The following is a 17,513-nucleotide window of genomic DNA, read 5'->3' on the forward strand; positions in this document are numbered from 1 at the left end:
CCCCTGTCAAAACCCCTCCTGGAGGAATCGAAGGATAGCACAGAGGCCAGAATGCAGGGGAGGGATCCCAGACCGCCCATACCAGTCTCGGAAATGGCCCCAATGCCTGCTGAACACCTTCAGAGTGGAGGGTCTAAGAGCATCCATTATGTACTCAACTACAGGATCTGAGAACCCCTGAGATATCAACCTAGACTGAGCAATAGCCACACTGCCCATTGCATCAGGTGGACTTCCAACCACAGATCCCCTTGAAGGGGACACGGCCACCTTGGAACCAGCCAAGGTTCCTAGGAGCGAAGCTCCAACAGAGAGGGGAGCCAACTCTGGCGGGACCAGAATGGAGCTAACAACAACAGAGTCACCCTGGACACTCTGATGCGCCAAACTACCCAGGGAAGAAGGGGAATAGGCGGAAAGGCACAAAGGAAAACCCCAAGGCCACTGTACAGAGAGGGCGTCCATCCCGCAATCCCCTCGTCCTGAAACCGAGAGCAGAAGAGGGGAACTTCTGCTGAGGCCGGGGATGTAAACAGGTCTAGAACCGGGGAAACTAATCTGACACAGGTCACCGCAAAGACCTAGGCCAACAGGACCAGTTCCGCAGAGGAGTGAAACCGGCGACTGAGAAGATCCGCTTGAACATTGTCCACCCCTCTGATATGTGAGGCCACCAGAGACACCAGATGAGATTCCTTCCAGGTGCCTATCAGCGCTGCCAGAGCAGTCAAGGAGTGGCTGAGACCCCTTTTACTGCTGACATATGCCAAGCCCGTCGTATTGCCAGATCGGACCAAAACCACCGACCATCCAGCAACTCCTCGCAGTACGCCAGAGCTTGGATAATGGCACAACTCTTGCCAATTGGATGATCGCCAGCTCTCCCCAGATCTCACAACCCTTGAGCTGGGAGGACCCCCAATGTAGACCCCCCAACCCATTCTGCTTGCGTCGGTAGTAAGAGAGGCCACAGGAGGAAGGACCATGCATACCTCAGCCTGTAGCCCTGAAACCCCCCGCCACCATAGCAGGGAGATTCACAGCGCTGGGGACACTGAAAACAAAACTACGAAAACGAAGATGTCGGGAGCCAATGGGAGAGAGTATAAGACACCAGGGGACGTAACTGAAGACGGGCTCAAGGAACTGGAAAACACGCAAGACGCCACGTGCCCCATAACTTCAGCAACAGGTGAGCCGAGACATACTGCCTCCTGAGAACCCAGCCTAGAACAGCCAGCAAGAGCCCCCCCTGCACAACATCCAGAGTACGTTCCGCAAAGCCCCACGCTGAAGCGTTCCGTCCGGAACAAGCAGTGCAGAGCCGTTGACCCATAAGCAGATGACACATCCTAGAAGGCATAGGGACCAGGAATACCTGCAAGCAGAAAACTTGACCCTGAACAGAAAGAGAACGGGCAAGACGGTAACCCACAACCACCATTCGGAGAGAACGGATTCCATGGCCAACTACTTGGACCGTGAGCTGGGTACCAAAGTCCTAACCATACAAGCCTGGACAGGAGGAGACAGGAACGGCAACTGATACCCCCCTCCGGAAGGAGCCCATTACACAGGAAGCCGAACCCCACCGGTCCCATACACCTCTGAGAAGATAGAGACAAGGAGCCAGGGAAAACCGCTAGTCACTGCACTTGCACCAGAGGAAAATCACAGGACGTTGAAGCAGGCCTGCGCCACAATATAACAGCATGCTTGTCAGCCCACAAAAAGATCCGACTTATCAAAAGGAAGATACAGGACAGCCCAGAAGTCCAGCAGACCATGGCCCCCTCAGCCGACAGAGGTGCCACTAGGCTGGCGTCAAAAGGGCAGAGTACTGTCACAAAGCGGGGCAAAGCAATCCATCCTAGATAGCAGACATCAAAGGCAACCCCCCACCTGTGGTATGCCTACACTGGAAAAACCCATTGAAGTGACATCCCCCTCCACCGGCACCAGGGGCTCTGAGAACCCCTCTAAGCACAGACATGTGCCACCATGTGCCATATCACTTCCCACAAGTCTGAGAGGAGGCGTGAAAGCAACACGTCGGCACCGGAGGACCTAGGACCTAAAAGAAGAGACACTGGGAACCCTCTGCATGGCCATTACTTCCATGATGCATTTTCTTTAATTTCATGCCGGACAAGGGAAAAGAAAATCATCTCCTTTGACCTTCCCTCGTGCAGTTCAGAGGAAGAGGACAGGACAAGGAGTCTGCGTCCATAGCTAGCACAGATCCAAACATACCACTAACGAGCCCTGTATCGATTAGCTGGTAGCCCCATGCTCTAAATCATTCCAATGCGTCGGTCTAGGAAGGATGAAGGGCCGAGTCAGCACCGTTGAGACTCGAACCCGAAGTGTAGACTATGCCAGGCCGGTACCCTTCTGGCAGCTTGCAGACGTGTCCAAATCCGCGCCGTTTTCACAGGCTGCACGCAAAGAATGCAGCCAACATCCAGTGCATCCTGGGCTGTGTTTGTCTGAGGAGCGGGTGGTATGTGACATGCCTGCGACAGAACAGGGCCCCCACACTTTCAAATATCTCTGCCACAGTCACCCCACGACAAGAAGCAGACAGGCCTCACAACAAAAGGGAAGACTTAGCCCATACTGCCAAGTGCTTGCCATCATTTCCAATAAAGGTGTGTACACAAATCACGAGGAAACAGCAGGTCGAAGGAGTCAAGATGGCCATACCAGCAGGAGAGGGGAAAAATATCAAGCACAGTCCTCCCATCTCCTAACCTTCCCCCGGGCCTTGCAGGACCCGGGACACAATGCTCACGCTGCGGTCCGGAGCCCAGCAAAGAACCAAGCGAGGCAATCCAGCTCAACTGTGACCCCAAGCCCCGCAGGGTGCCCAGGAGCAGCGCCGCACCTGAGGGAGCTGAGGGCCCTGCCACACAGCCCCCCCCTGAGGGGGCCAGCAATCGGTGCTCCCCAGTGCACCGCACCAGGAAGAAAAATTCAACTGAGTGACGTTGATGTGGGGGAGGAGTTATAGGAATTTAAAGAAATAGAAGAAGGTCCTGTGTCGGAGGCAGGGGCCTCATGAGGTAAGTACTGGGACGAAGAAGAGTGGACGTGGAGGTAATATACTAAGCCCACCACCAGTTGTACTGCCATAACCCTATCTTTCTAGTCTCCTCTATGAAGCGTCATAGACTATACATGCTGTTAATGATGAACTTGCTGCCTAATTTAGCAGTAAGCGGACCCAGACTCAGAATCCCGCCTGTTTAGAGGCTGTCGGTTCTGTAAGTCATTAACTGAACAAGAAAATATTCGCCATCTTCTAACACAATGTGCTGATTTAAAGTCGATGCAAGTCTGTCATTCGGGGCGCTTTGTGCATAACCTGAATACAATAAAAAGGGGTCCATTAGTTGGTCGACACATATCCTTCATTCTTGCAATAATGGAACTTATGCATTGAGAAAAGGCAAGGTGGATTGGAATTTAAGTCGTGTTTCACAAAATCTGTCTCAATATTCAAATCTGACTTTTAGTGTTATGAATTTTAACTTAATGGATAGATTTGAAGGTCTTCTTATAGGATATGAGTGTATATGTTGTGTTTTATTAACTTTTCCTATTTACAGCAAGTGTGGAAAGTCCATTAAGTTTAACACTACTGCGCTTTGTAAAAACAATACATAAAAAAAGAAGTTACGCAATCAACACACTTTTGGAACCAAAGAAAACGAGGCCTGAAAGTTAACAATTAGCAGAGATTTGTGAGAAAATATTATTTTATGGACTCCTAACTGCGCTTTTCACTTGACTATCTTAACTTATGCTGCAATAAACAAAAACACTTCAAGGCCAAAATAGTTGCGAGCTCTCCTACCACCCTGTCCCCAAAAGGAAAGGGGGTTCTACAGCCCCCTCTGCACATGTGGCTGCTACTACCACTACCCTCACCCACCCCACTCTCTTCCGGATGCGCATAAACACCTGGAGAGCAAGCAAATGACAGCGGAGCACAGTATACATTTGAAAAACGTAACACTACTTAAAGGGATTTGAAATGAGATTGTTTTCTAACAATGCGTGTATAACATAGAGAATACATTGGCCCTCATTACGACCCTGGCGGAAAGTGACTGACCGGACCGCCACAGCGTAAATAGCGTTTCCGCCATTGCACGAAGGAGCAAAGTGCGGCCCATTCCGACCCATCGGGCACGAGCACCACGGCATGGCGGAAGTGCAAAGTCCGCGATGGCGGAAACGACCCCAAAACGGCCCACACCGCCGCCGTACGGCGCCCTAGGTGCAATACCGCCACCCATCACAGCGGACACCGCAGTGTGCGCCTACCGGAAAGTACGGTGACCGGAAATATACGGAAACGGAAGTTAAAACATGGGCCCGGAACGGGAAACATCCCGCCGTACACCTATAAAACCACTAAAACCACACAACCACTAAAATCACTACCCTGAGACACACCCCAACCCGTCATCCACCCTAGCGAAACCAAGAAAAATGGGAAAAGTAGCGAAGAAAGCGTGCGACCGCAAGCGGCAGGTCCACTTCTCCCGTGAGGAACTCACCGTGCTAACAGAGACCCTCCAGGAGAATGCTGCCGTCGTCTTCTGCACGCAAATGACCAGGACGGCACTTGCAAACAAGAAGGCCATATGGGCTCTGGTGGCACAGCGGGTAAGTGCGGTGGGGACCGCACCCCGCACCCCACAGCAATGCCGTAAGCGATGGGACGACCTGCGGATACGCGTCCGCAGCATACTCTCTGCCAACCGCAACATCGCCACAGCCACCGGGGGAGGTCCTGAATCACCCATCAAGTTGACCCCCTGGGAAGAAATCTGTGCCTCCACCATCGGAATGGAGAGCATAGAGGGAGTCGGAGGGATGGAGAAAGGAGTGCAGACATCCGAAGATTCAGGTAGGTGGGCCAAATGAAACAATGCCAAATCCACAAAGTCCATCCATGTGAAGTACCATGCGTCCACATAGTGCAACAGAAACACATGTCCAGGAGAACGTCCACACACATCGGCCTGATAGCGCACGTTAAAACCCACAATAAATACATAAATAATTAAAAACCCCTAAAACACGCACTACACGTGCAGCAGGCACACCCTAACTGCAGGCTGCCAAACAACTGCACCCTCACTCCACACACAAATGAAAGCACCTCCAAGGCCCCGACCCAAATCACCCTCAGGTACCACCCCAATGCATGTGATACAATGCCATTCCAATTCCCACAGACCCATCAATAACCCTCGCCCTCCTTTACTCCACCACAGGGTCCGATCCAAACGACGAGCTTCAGGACACCCCTACCAGCACACCTGCAAAGAGGGCCAAGACCAACGGCCAAAGACCCTCCACCTCAGCTGCACGCATCAAGACACGGCAGCAGCACAAATCAGGTGGCAGCACAGAGGAGGGAACATCAACAGGCACCCCAGCAGCCAGCATGCCCACAACACCACCACCACAGGTCCCCCCAACGGATGCCACAGAAGGCACTGCCTCTGGTGGCAGCAGCACCATAGGTGACACCCCATTGATGGCAGCATGCTCCGACACAGAAGACGGGGATGTCGAAGTCAGATCCATCCATGACCTGTCCCAATCCCCCTGTCTGTCCCATCCCGTACAACATGAGGATACCACGCAGGGGCACCCACAAGACGACGACTGGCCATCCCCCACAAGCCCTGTGGCAAGGCAACATGAGGACAACAGCCCCTCTGTGACACCCCCGCAAATGGCCATGGCCCAGCAGAGGCAACAGTCCCTCGACCAGTTAATCGTGCAACAGCAGCAACTGGCCACGCTCCTCAAGGACCATGCCGATGAATGTGGGGGCACTAAGGCAGACATAGAAACATCAACTGAGACACTTAGGGCAGAAATGGAGAGAGGTACAGAGACACTAAGGGCACAAATGGAGAGAAGCACCGAGAGCCTGAGGGGGGAACTGCATGCGACGTCCAAGGACGTATGTGCCGAACTTGCCGCAGTGCGCCGTGTGCTCACTGAGCTCTCGCAAACCCTTAGGGACATGCATGGACGTGAGCAGGCAGAGACATCATCCGTTGCAAGTTCCGTCCAGGGCAGCCCCCAACGTAGATCTGGGAGGAACCTGCGCTCCACAGGCAGGGGTGCCCCTGATACCCGCAGAGGGGGCTTGCAATAGCGACTGCCCACTGACAATGAGCATCTTTGGACACTGGTGTTCGGGGGGGGAGGTAGGAGGGTGGAGGGGGTGTGTTGGGCTCACTTGGGTGGCGGGTCGATAGGGTGTACAACATGATATCACATATGCCATAAACAGTGCACGATCAACCAATGAGATGTGTGGACATTGATCTTTGTGTACTAGGCCATCATAGGCGTACAGTCCATATTGTGCATGTCCCAGACACACACAGTGCCACGAGTCCCGTGTCCATGTATCAGCCACCAGGCGTGAGTGCTAGAAGCATACATCAATGAGATGCTGACAAATGTCACGGCCCTCCGGTGCCTCGCAGACTCCTTGAGGTGCTGCCACATCCCCACCCTCATCATGACCATCATCAGGTGCTTGCAGTTCTGCGTCAGGGGGCATGGGCACATTTCTACGTACGCACATGTTGTGGAGCATGACACATGCCATCACCATCTTTGCAACCTTCACATGGCGGTACAGGAGTGCCCCGCCAGACCTGCTGAGGCAGCGGAAACGACCCTTCAGTAGGCCGAATGCCTGTTCAATGACTACACGGGTACGTGAGTGGGCATGGTTGTAGTCCTCCTCATGCTGGTCCCGTGGGTTCCGGACTGGTGTGAGGAGCCATCTCTTCAGTGGATATCCAGCATCACCTGTATGTGGACGAGAAACGTATGATGTGGAATGCCATTGCTACGTACGCACCCCCCTCCCCCTTCCTGCCAGGTCATTGCCGAATCACATACCCCACATTATCATGCATGTAATGAGACTCACCGAGTAGCCAGGATCTGTTCCCTGCGTGTCGCTCCATGTAGCGTGGTATTGTAGAGTTCCTCAAGACCATTGAATCATGGGTTGATCCAGGGAATCGGGCACAACAATGTGTAATGATCCTGTTGGAGTCACACACCATTTGTACATTCAGAGAATGAAATTGTTTTCGGTTGCGGTACTGGGCCTCCATGTCATGTGGGACGACCAATTCCACATGGGTGCAGTCGATGGCACCAATGCAACCCGGTATGCCGGCAAGTGCATGGAATCCCACTTTTGTGTTGGTAATTTCCTGCTCCGAGCGTGGTAGGGAGATGTAGTCGTCTGCGTGCTGCAGGAGGGCATCGAGCACTTGCAATAGTGTCCGTGAGAACAGTGGCTGAGAAATGCCATGCAACTGTCCGACTGTGTGCTGGTAGGTGCCTGTGGCCAGGAAGTGGAGTACAGACACCACCTTCAGTAGGGGTGGGATGGCGGTTGGGCTATCTATCATGCTGACAAGGTCAGCCTGTGTCATGTCCACAATGGCGGCTATGGTGTCCCGGTCCAGACGGTAGAGGGTGTGGATCTGCTCATCAGTGAGGTTGAACGGATGTGCTCGGAGGCGTGGGATTGCGGGCTGCCTGCGTGGTGGTAGTGGCTGTGCTGGCGGCCCTTGCTGGCCCTGCCTTGGCCTCCTCCTCCTCCTGCGTCTCCTCCGTGCGGCCGGTTGTAGTTGGTGTTCGTCTTCTTCTTGGAGTCGGAGTACTTGCAGTGCTATCATGTCCCCCAGGGCCAACATCGCGAGTCCTGCCGGTAGCATTTCGGTGTGGTTGTGGGAGGAGACTGGCTGTGCAATTTATGTGTTTTCAGGCTGAATGGCCTCCACCTGTGGTGATTCATTCCACCTGTGCAAACTGCTCTCCCCTTTGGCCGAGCACGTCCCGCGCACAACGCTGCAATTCGTGGAATGGCATCTTGCTATTGCAATCATGTATTTGTACCCGATGGCCGTGTAACATTGGTTGATATGTTCATTCTGCTGTGGTCCCATTGTTTCACATACTATCTGTGCAGTCGCGAACAGACTTGTGAAGGGTCAGTGGAACGTAGTACTCGAGTAACGGTGGGCCCTCATGCATCACTGTACCGAGTTGCAACGACGGGCGGGGCGTCCCATTCGTGGGTGAAGGCAGTTGCCATTTTCACACACAGCCGCACTCGATGGATTAATTAGTGTTTTCAAACGGCCACAGATGCCTCTCCGACGTGATGTTGCAAATGAGGAATTCGAAGGGCGGCGCTTTCGGTTTTCAGCTAGCGGCGAGGAAATGCCCACAGGTCTGACTGCAAATATAACGTACTATTGTTCAATGTCCTTGAGACAGGGGCCTTGGCGAGGATGCAATGATTGATATGAATAGTTTGGGATGCGCAATAGCGACGTGGGCGATGAGGCCGGACGCTCCCAAATACATGTTACTTCACTACACTGGAATTACGGGCTGGGGCACTGTGGATTTTGCAGGCTGCATAACGCACAGACTCAATGGATATTTCTAATGTTATGTGAGTAAATATTCAGGCGTTTTAATCCCGGGATGAGGGAATGATGAATGGATGCATGGGCAGGTGATTTGATGCAGAGTTTGCCATGTACAGGGCTTCTTGGGATCTATCCGCCTCCCCTACGCTATGTGATGCAGGGCTGCCATAGTGGGACCATCGTCTATCTGGCCTTGTTGAGCCCTCCCTGTCTCGACGCGCCCTCAGACACTTGTGTCCATGCACGTTACCAATCCCATCAGATGGATTCTGTTTTCACAGGCGCATGCACAGGTACACTCGTTTGTGATGGTGATTACACCTCGACATAGATAGTTATGAGTCGCAAGTGGTTTTTGGGTGGTGATGGACCTTTGGAGTGGGCTAGCATGCATATGGCTGTGGATTTAGTGTGATCATTGCAGTGAGTCGTTGGAATGTAGTACTGATGGCCATTCTGTTCTTTTTCTTTTCTTTTGGTTGACAGGTATCTCCTCCCCTTTTGCCACTGCCATCTGTATGCCACTCCTGCAGATGGGTTTTACTCCCGACACCTGCTGCTTCGTGTTAATCAGTGGAGCAGCATTACGATCTTATGGGACGATCGCCAATGGGCCACATGCCCTTACGCAGTACTGGTGGCTCGGAGCAACATTTCGGCCTTTCAGCTGGACTAGTGCCTCCCCATTGGGACGGCCCTGCGGTTCTGTGCGCTTCCATGTTGCCTTTTCGTACGTGAATGTGGCTCTGTGTACCATGATGGAACAGGGCGTCACACAAGTAGTGGCTGGTCATTTCTTGCGGATGCAGCCCACAATGGTGAAATGTGTTTTGGAGTTCATGGCCTGATGGCTGTATGGGCTTGGTGATTTTGATGTGCATTAAATTTCTATTCTGATTTGGCCCGTGTAGCGTTCTTCTTTGCAAGTGATGTGGCATATTCCTATTTGGGGAGCGATGTATTGTGAGGAGATCTGCATTGGGTTCCAGCTTCGGAGTTTAGTTGCGTGGTACTGTACTGGGCGCGTTTGCCTACGAAGCCCAGTGAGGTCAGGGATGGGGGCTGCCAATATGACTGTTTGAATGTTGTCATGCTCAGGGGCGGGGGATTGGGTTTTGTGTAACAGATGCCGGTCAGCCAGGTGGACTGGTGGAATGATGTGATTTTCGGAATATTGCTGGTCACAGGTGCCTGTGTTTGCGTGCGTTTCTTGGTGGGGGACTGTGGTCATGTCCATTGGGATGGCTTCTGTATTCGTGCCATCTGTGCCCTGCAGCTCCCATTGGCCCCTGTTGTGTTTCTTTTGTTCGTTGGCATGCATGGGTGACTTGTACATTTCACTGGTTGCATTGTGACTTCATTGCACCTACGGGGAGTTGTACTTTGTGGGCAGGGAGCGGTGTACAGGCACTCAGTGGGGCCGTTTACGGTTGATTCGCGATGCCGTACTTCTCACCATGGCGGAATGGTACATTCCGCCATGCTTGATGGCGTTAGGTACATGTCCGCTAGGGTCGGAATTGGCGTACCCTTGCGCCATGGTGGTGTTTACGGTTTGGCATGGCGCGCGCGCGCGTGCTTGGTGCAGTTAGCGTTGGCGTTCACTACGGTGTCGCTAATGGCATCGTACTTTGCGGTGATGGGTCATAGTCGCACCGAGCGCTATTCGATGGCGGTATTGCATTTCCGCCATCGTTTTCCGGATTCCGCCAGGGTCGTAATGAGCGCCATTATCTGATGTATGTAACATTTTATTGATGTTTTGTCTTTAGAGTGATTTAATAAGATACACGAGAATCGTGCATTTTCTTCACAATAATTCGAACGCGCCTTTAACCTATTTTGATTCGATTTAGATTTAGATTTAATGGATATCGCTGTTTTAGTCGCTTCTTTGACTGCCCATTAACTATATGTAACACACCTTTAAAATTTGGGTTGAATCCCTTTGCATGCAGGTGCTGGATGCAACCCATTAATTTCATTACATGACTCCCTCTCCCATGGGCTTCCAAGGCAGTGCCAGATACTTCTTGGGCCCCCACCAAATATTGTTTTGCGAAGAGTTATTCTCCCCCTCACCATATCCGATTTCTTTTCCCACTTAAAGCATTGACTACAACCCCATTCAACAACAACAAAAAACGGACTGTGACTAAAGTTCAAAATCAACTAGTCCCCATGGCAGCATTTTGGAAAAAGGGCGCTTAACCTTCATTTGGACTCCATGTTGCTTGCTGTTGAAGTTTCATGTGTATACATTTCTAGCAAATTGCCGCTTGGTGGCAGCAAAGGAGCGTTCAAAAATGTTCTTGCGTAAAATGAGCCGTGTTGGTGTGACAACAAGAAATTCCCCAAGGTAAATAAAAGCGCCGTAGAACAAACGGCGTCAAGAAAGATACCGGCAAAGGGTGGCACCGTAGTGCTATCTCCGGTAGCCATCAATACGAGCTCAGCGTCTTGCTTTTTTCTTTACAAGACACTGGAGCCACTGGAGGCTAGTGCGTCGTGGCTCGTAAACCGTGCCTATTTCAACAACTTTTTATGAGCAAACAGTTTAAACATGTATAAAGCTCTTTGTTGTTTTTTCTTATCTCGACTGCAAGTTGGATAGACAGGCGCCATGCCAGAAACAGATTCAACGTAAAACAGTTCTTTCTCGAAGGTGTAAGGCCCCAAATACCGTATGATCACTGCACGATCTAATTTTACGGCAATTGTAAGGCTTTTTGCCGGTTCTAGTTTGTGAGAGCTGTGTGCATGTGACCGAGGTGCCTCGAAAGTACACAAAGCTTTTTACAATAGTGTCCTTTTCGGTGTTGTCCCTTTTAGGACGCGACGCCGGTGTTCCACTAAGTTCTAGAATGTGGTGCTGACGCAGCCTCTATGGTGTCATGATGAAGTTAAGGAAGGCCAGCCAGCACACGAGTTGCAGGTGACTTTTCTTATACGATTAATGTAAATAATTCTTTTGGCTAGTGTTGAGGTGATCTTCACTTCATGTGTTATTTATTTTTAGGGTAAGTAGTAATATATTAAGCTTTGTGACATTTTGTACATTTAAGCTAAATAGGAATGTAGAAGAATCATAAGCTATGTAATGTTCTTAGTTCTTAAACATTGTGAGGGTGTGTTAGTTCCATCCTGGAGTGTTATTGTTTACTGTGGTTCTTTGGAGATTCAGTTGGAGCCAGCCCCTCAAGGGAGCGCCTGCTGTCACCAGGGTCTCACTTAATAAAGTACCCCTTGAGAGTTTATTGGTCCGGACATTCCTTCTTAACATTGGCGACGAGGAGTACTTCGAGGACCCACCCGGAGCCGCCCGCAGCAGTGTGCTCCTGTGCAGCCTCGCCTGGCCTTACCGCTTCTCCATCCGCGTGTGGGACAGCAGGTAGAGCGGTTGCGAAGGGGAAAGCAGCTGGCCTCTTGGGATTCAAGGCAAGTCTCGGTCCTCTGTGTGGTTTTGGAGGGGTGCCAGGGGCAGCGCGAGCTTCGTAACCGCTCCCGAGTCTCCGCGAGGCAGGGAGATTGAACGAGCGGTGAGCACGCCCACTCGCGAGCTTGCCGTGCACAGGCCCCGCCCGCGCACCAAGGCCCCGCCCCCCCTCCACCTCACGACGTCAAGGCAAGGAGAGAGAGCGGTGTTTCCAGCTTGGCGCCTCCTCATTGTGACGTGTATTGCCACTGTTGGCTGGCAATAGTTTCCTTTGTTCCAAGCCCCGCTTTTCTCTCTCTCAGAACGCTGGGCAGTGACACATTGTATGAAATAATTCAACCCTTGGGAACGCTCCATGCTGTCTAGCATGTGTGACGTGCCATTCGTCTGCAGCTCCCCGAACTCTAGTTTTCTCTTGTCTACGTATCATTGAGAACGTTTGGAAGTGCAGCCTCACTGATTTTCTTTTTTAGCCTTCTTATTTGGGAGTGAACTGTGCACTTTTGGTTAACCACTTTCTGCACACTGCAAACAATGAATGGTGACAACACTTGGCTGCAACTGCAAGACATCTGTTTCCTCCTCATGATTATTTGCATTTTAGGAGAATTTTGATCCCTTGGCAAATCCTTGGTTACGTGTGTTTGGGGTGCTGATCACCTCTCTAGAAAGTGAGCTGTTCTACATTTGTTTTTTTAGGAACTATTACATTTTGGCACTCTACTCATTTCTTATTCTCCTGAACATGGCCACCTCCATTCCACCACCTTCACCTTTTCTGAGTGAACCTGGTCGACCTCCTGTCAGGTGGGACAGGTGGAAAGACATGTTTGAAAATTACTTGGTGGCCATGGGGGGGGACAGGTTTTCTTCTGCACAAAAAAGGGCTCTTCTTCTTCATAACCTGGGCATGGAAGGCCGCAGGATCTTTGATGGTCTGGCCAGAATCTAATTACCAGAGGCTGGTGACATGGATGAATACGCGTTAGCCCTTGGTCAGCTGTAAATTCACTTTGAACCAAAGAAGAACATCAGCTTTGAAAGGCATAAATTATTTCAGAGAGTCCAGGTAAAATCTAAGTCTGTCAAATCTTACATAGCCTGTCTGAGGTCCCTCAGTTACTCTTGTGAGTTTGAACAATTAACTGACTCTTTGATCAGGGACCAGTTAGTAAGATGTACGAACAATGTGAGAGTCCAAGAAAAACTCCTTGCTAAGGACATGTGTCTGGACGAAGCGGTGGAATAAGCCAGGAGCATTGAGCAAACGTCGGAGTATGTCAAGGAGCTTAGAATTGACAAGCCCATTGCTTCCATGGCGTCTGTATGTGTTGTTGATCAAAAGAAAAGATCAAACTTTTCCACGAACAAAAAAGGGAATTGGAACACGAGAAACCTGTGCTCTCGCTGTGGTAGCTCAAGACATGGTGCCAATTTTCCATCCTGCCCTGCCAAGTTTGCGGAGTGTTTCCGATGTAAGAACAAGGGACATTTTGCAAATGTTTGCAAGGTCAGCTCCGTTAACTGCATAGAACCCAGGGCGGAAGGCAATGATGAGGATTATGTCAGAAGGAGCTACAACATTCGTGAAGTGTCCAGCACTCAAGAATCCGCCCCTAAATACATATTTGAAATTTCGGCAATATCTGGGGAAATAAGAGGTCCTGTAGACACTTTTCAAGTTGATGGTATTGAGCTGATTATGAAAGTAGACACTTGTTCCCCCTGGACTATCATTTCCCGAGATACATTGATGGGTGTCTTAGGATGGAGTGACTCTGTAATTCGGCCCACCAGTATCAAGGCATGTGGCTATGCAGAATCTGACAAAAATATTTTGGGTGAATTTTCCGCGAGAATACTGTATAAAGGGAGGGACTGTCAAGCAACAGTCCTGGTAGCAGAGAGAGGTGCTTCTCTGCTGGGTTGGAAGGAGCAGAGGAAGCTTGGTGTACGGGTGCAAGCTAGTTCTCCCAACCCAGTCACTATTGCTGAAGTTTGAGATGCCTGGACTAGAGAATTTCCAGAAGTGTTTTCTGAGAAGCTGGGAAGACTCAAAGAATTTGAACACCACATACAACTTAAAAACAATGCTCAACCTGTGGTGCACAAAGTTCGTCAAGTACCATTAAAGATGAGGGCTCAACTTAGCGAAGAATTGGATACCTTGGTCAAAAAAGGTGTAATTGAACCTGTTGTGGCAACTGAGTGGTTGTCTCCCATTGTCTTGGTTACTAAGGCTAATGGGAAGCTGAGATTGTGTGTGGATTTGCGCAGTCTCAATCACAACATAGTGGTGGAGAGGCACCCATTGCCTAACATTACAGAGGTACTGTCCACACTGGGTGAACTTAAATTGTTTTCTATCATTGATCTCTCATCTGCCTACCATCAGGTACCTTTGTCCAAAGATTGCCAGCATCTGACTGCCTTTATCACTCCTGAAGGTGTTTTTAAGTATAACCGGATGCCTTTTGGACTGGCTTCTGCGGCGTCTGTTTTTCAGAGAATAATGGAGAAGGTACTCAAAGGACTCAGAAAAGTAACTGTGTTCCAAGATGACATTCTCATATTTGCTGAAAACAGTCATGAACATGATGAAATTTTGAGAGCTGTGTTCATCAGGCTCAGGGAATCTGGTTTGACTGTACAGAGGGAGAAATGCAAAATTGCTGTCAAGGAAGTAGATTATCTAGGGCATAGAATATCATCTGATGGCATCGCTCCTAAGAAATCTCTAGTAGATAGCATTAAAGGTGCTCCCCAATCCCAAGATAAAGATCAGTTACGCTCATTCATGGGGTTGGCGGAGTACTATCACAAATTTGTTGAAAGTTTTTCTGCTATATCATCTCCGTTGAGAGATTTGCTAAAGAAGGGCACCAAATATGAGTGGTCAGATGAATGTCAGAAAGCCTTTTGCAAGATCAAAGAGTGTATTGTAACAGCGCCTTCATTGGGAGGGTTTGTTACTGGTAGAAGAACCGTATTAGATGTGGATGCAAGCACGTTGGGTCTTGGTGCCGCCCTTTCGCAATACGATGGTAAGATTGAACATGTCATAGCATTTGCCTCCCGGCCCTTGAGGGGAGCGGAAGGAAATTATTCTGTGATAGAAAGAGAGGCTTTAGCTGTTTCATGGGCTTTTGCACATTTCACATTTTTTCTCTGGGGCCAATCATTCACTGTAAGGACGGACCACAAACCCTTAGTTCAGCTGTTAGGTAGCTCAGAGTGGGCCAAGGGTTCCCCAAGAATATCGAGGTGGATGATCGATTTGTTGGCATTTGAATTTAGGGTTGTGTACATACCTGGGAGAGAAAATGTAGTAGCAAACTGTCTTTCTAGGCTTCCTGTACAAGGTATATATTCCAGAAAAATTGACACTGAGTGTAATTTAGGGATTTGTGAGGTTGAATACAACGCTATAGTTAAAGAGGAATGGCAACACGCTGATGAAATGGATGAAATTCTAAAGCAAGTCAAATTGTGGACAAGATTGGGTTGGCCCAGGAAGGATCTGGTTGAGAAGAAATTTGATGGCTTTTATTGTATAAAGGAAGAGCTGTCTTTGTCAGAGGATGGTTTACAGCTCAGGAGGGGTATGAGAATAATTCCACCCTGTGATATTAGGTCTAAATTGGTGAATATAGCACACCAAGGTCATCTAGGCATGGGAGGTACAAAAAGGCATCTTAGGCAATCCTATATGTGGCCAGGAGTGGATGGTGAAGTAGAAATGTGTGTAAGATCTTGTAAAGAATGTGAGAAAAGTGATAAAAGTAAAGTTCTTAGAAAAATTCCCATAAGACCAGTTAGTGTTCCAGGGGAGCCTTGGAGGAAACTGGCAGTGGATTTGATGGGGCCTCTACAAGATCTGGGAGAAGAGTTGAAATACTTGATTGTTCTTGTCGATTACCACTCGAAGTGGATCGAATGGAAAGCTGTAAGGGAAGCAACCACCTCGCAAATGATCCTTTTCTTTGAAGAAGTATTTTACAGGGAAGGATTTCCGGCAGAACTTGTATCTGATAATGGTGTTCAGTTTTGCTCAGATAGGATGGTGGAATTCTTAGGAAAGTTTGGCATCAAGCATTACAGGACGGCTCTCTACCAGCCTAGGGCAAATGGCCTGGTTGAGAGAGCGAACAGGTTCCTAAAAGGGGGACTGCAATTAGCCAAGTCATCAGGTCTGAAATGGCAGACAACTCTGAGAGAGATGGTGTGGAACTATTGTACGACCCCACACTCAGTTACAAAAGTCTCACCTTTCATGTCTCTTAAAGGTAGACAACCGGCGACAAAGTTATGTCCGGGATGGTTGGATTTAGCTAAGAGTGTGCATGTGAACAGAGATAAGATTATGAGTCTAATCAGAGAAGCTCAGGATGAATATAAGGAAAGGTTCAATTCTGGAAGGAAATCTAAGGAAATATCGTGGAAAGTGGGTGATTGGGTCTACATCAAAAATCCCAGAATGTCTCCCAAATGTGTTGAGAGTAAATTTATGGGCCCTAAGAAAATAGCTGTGGTTAGAGGTAATGTTGTTATCATGGAGGGTGGAGAATGCTGGTCAATGTCCAGACTGGTCAAGTGTAATAACTATGGTAAAGCAGGCAGATGTTTGTGAAGAGGAAGAGGGGAAGGAGGAACATTTTAATGAGCAATTGTACAAACCAAGTGTGAGTAGATGTTCAAATGAACACAACAGTTTGAGCGCAAGTTCCGAGAGGATAAAAAAAAAAAAACCTCTCAGGTTTAATGATTATTACCTTGACTAATTGTCTCATCTTTTGAAGGGAGGAGATGTGTTGAGGTGATCTTCACTTCATGTGTTATTTATTTTTAGGGTAAGTATTAATATATTAAGCTGTGTGACTTTTTGTACATTTAAGCTAAATAGGAATGTAGAAGAATCATAAGCTATGTAATGTTCTAAGTTCTTAAACATTGTGAGGGTGTGTTAGTTCCATCCTGGAGTGTTATTGTTTACTGTGGTTTTTGGAGATTCAGTTGGAGCCAGCCCCTCAAGGAAGCGCCTGCTGTCACCAGGGTCTCACTTAATAAAGTACCCCTTGAGAGTTTATTGGTCCGGACATTCCTTCTTAACATTGGCGACGAGGAGTACTTCGAGGACCCACCCGGAGCCGCCCGCAACAGTGTGCTCCTGTGCAGCCTCGCCTGGGCCTTACCGCTTCTCCATCCGCATGTGGGACAGCAGGTAGAGCGGTCGCGGAGGGGAAAGCAGCCGGCCTCTTGGGATTCAAGGCAAGTCTCGGTCCTCTGTGTGGTTTTGGAGGGGTGCCAGGCGCAGCGCGAGCTTCGTAACCGCTCCCAAGTCTCCGCGAGGCAGGGAGATTGAACGAACGGTGAGCACGCCCACTCGCGAGCTTGCCGTGCACGGGCCCCGTCCGCGCACCAAGGCCCCGCCCCCCCTCCACCTCACGACATCAAGGCAAGGAGAGAGAGCGGTGTTTCCAGCTTGGCGCCTCCTCATTGTGACGTGTATTGCCACTGTTGGCTGGCAATAGTTTCCTTTGTTCCAAGCCCCGCTTTTCTCTCTCTCAGAA

The sequence above is a fragment of the Ambystoma mexicanum genome, chromosome 4q (assembly GCF_040938575.1).
Source record: "Ambystoma mexicanum isolate Mex_15411 chromosome 4q, UKY_AmexF1_1, whole genome shotgun sequence".
Lineage (NCBI taxonomy): Eukaryota > Metazoa > Chordata > Amphibia > Caudata > Ambystomatidae > Ambystoma > Ambystoma mexicanum.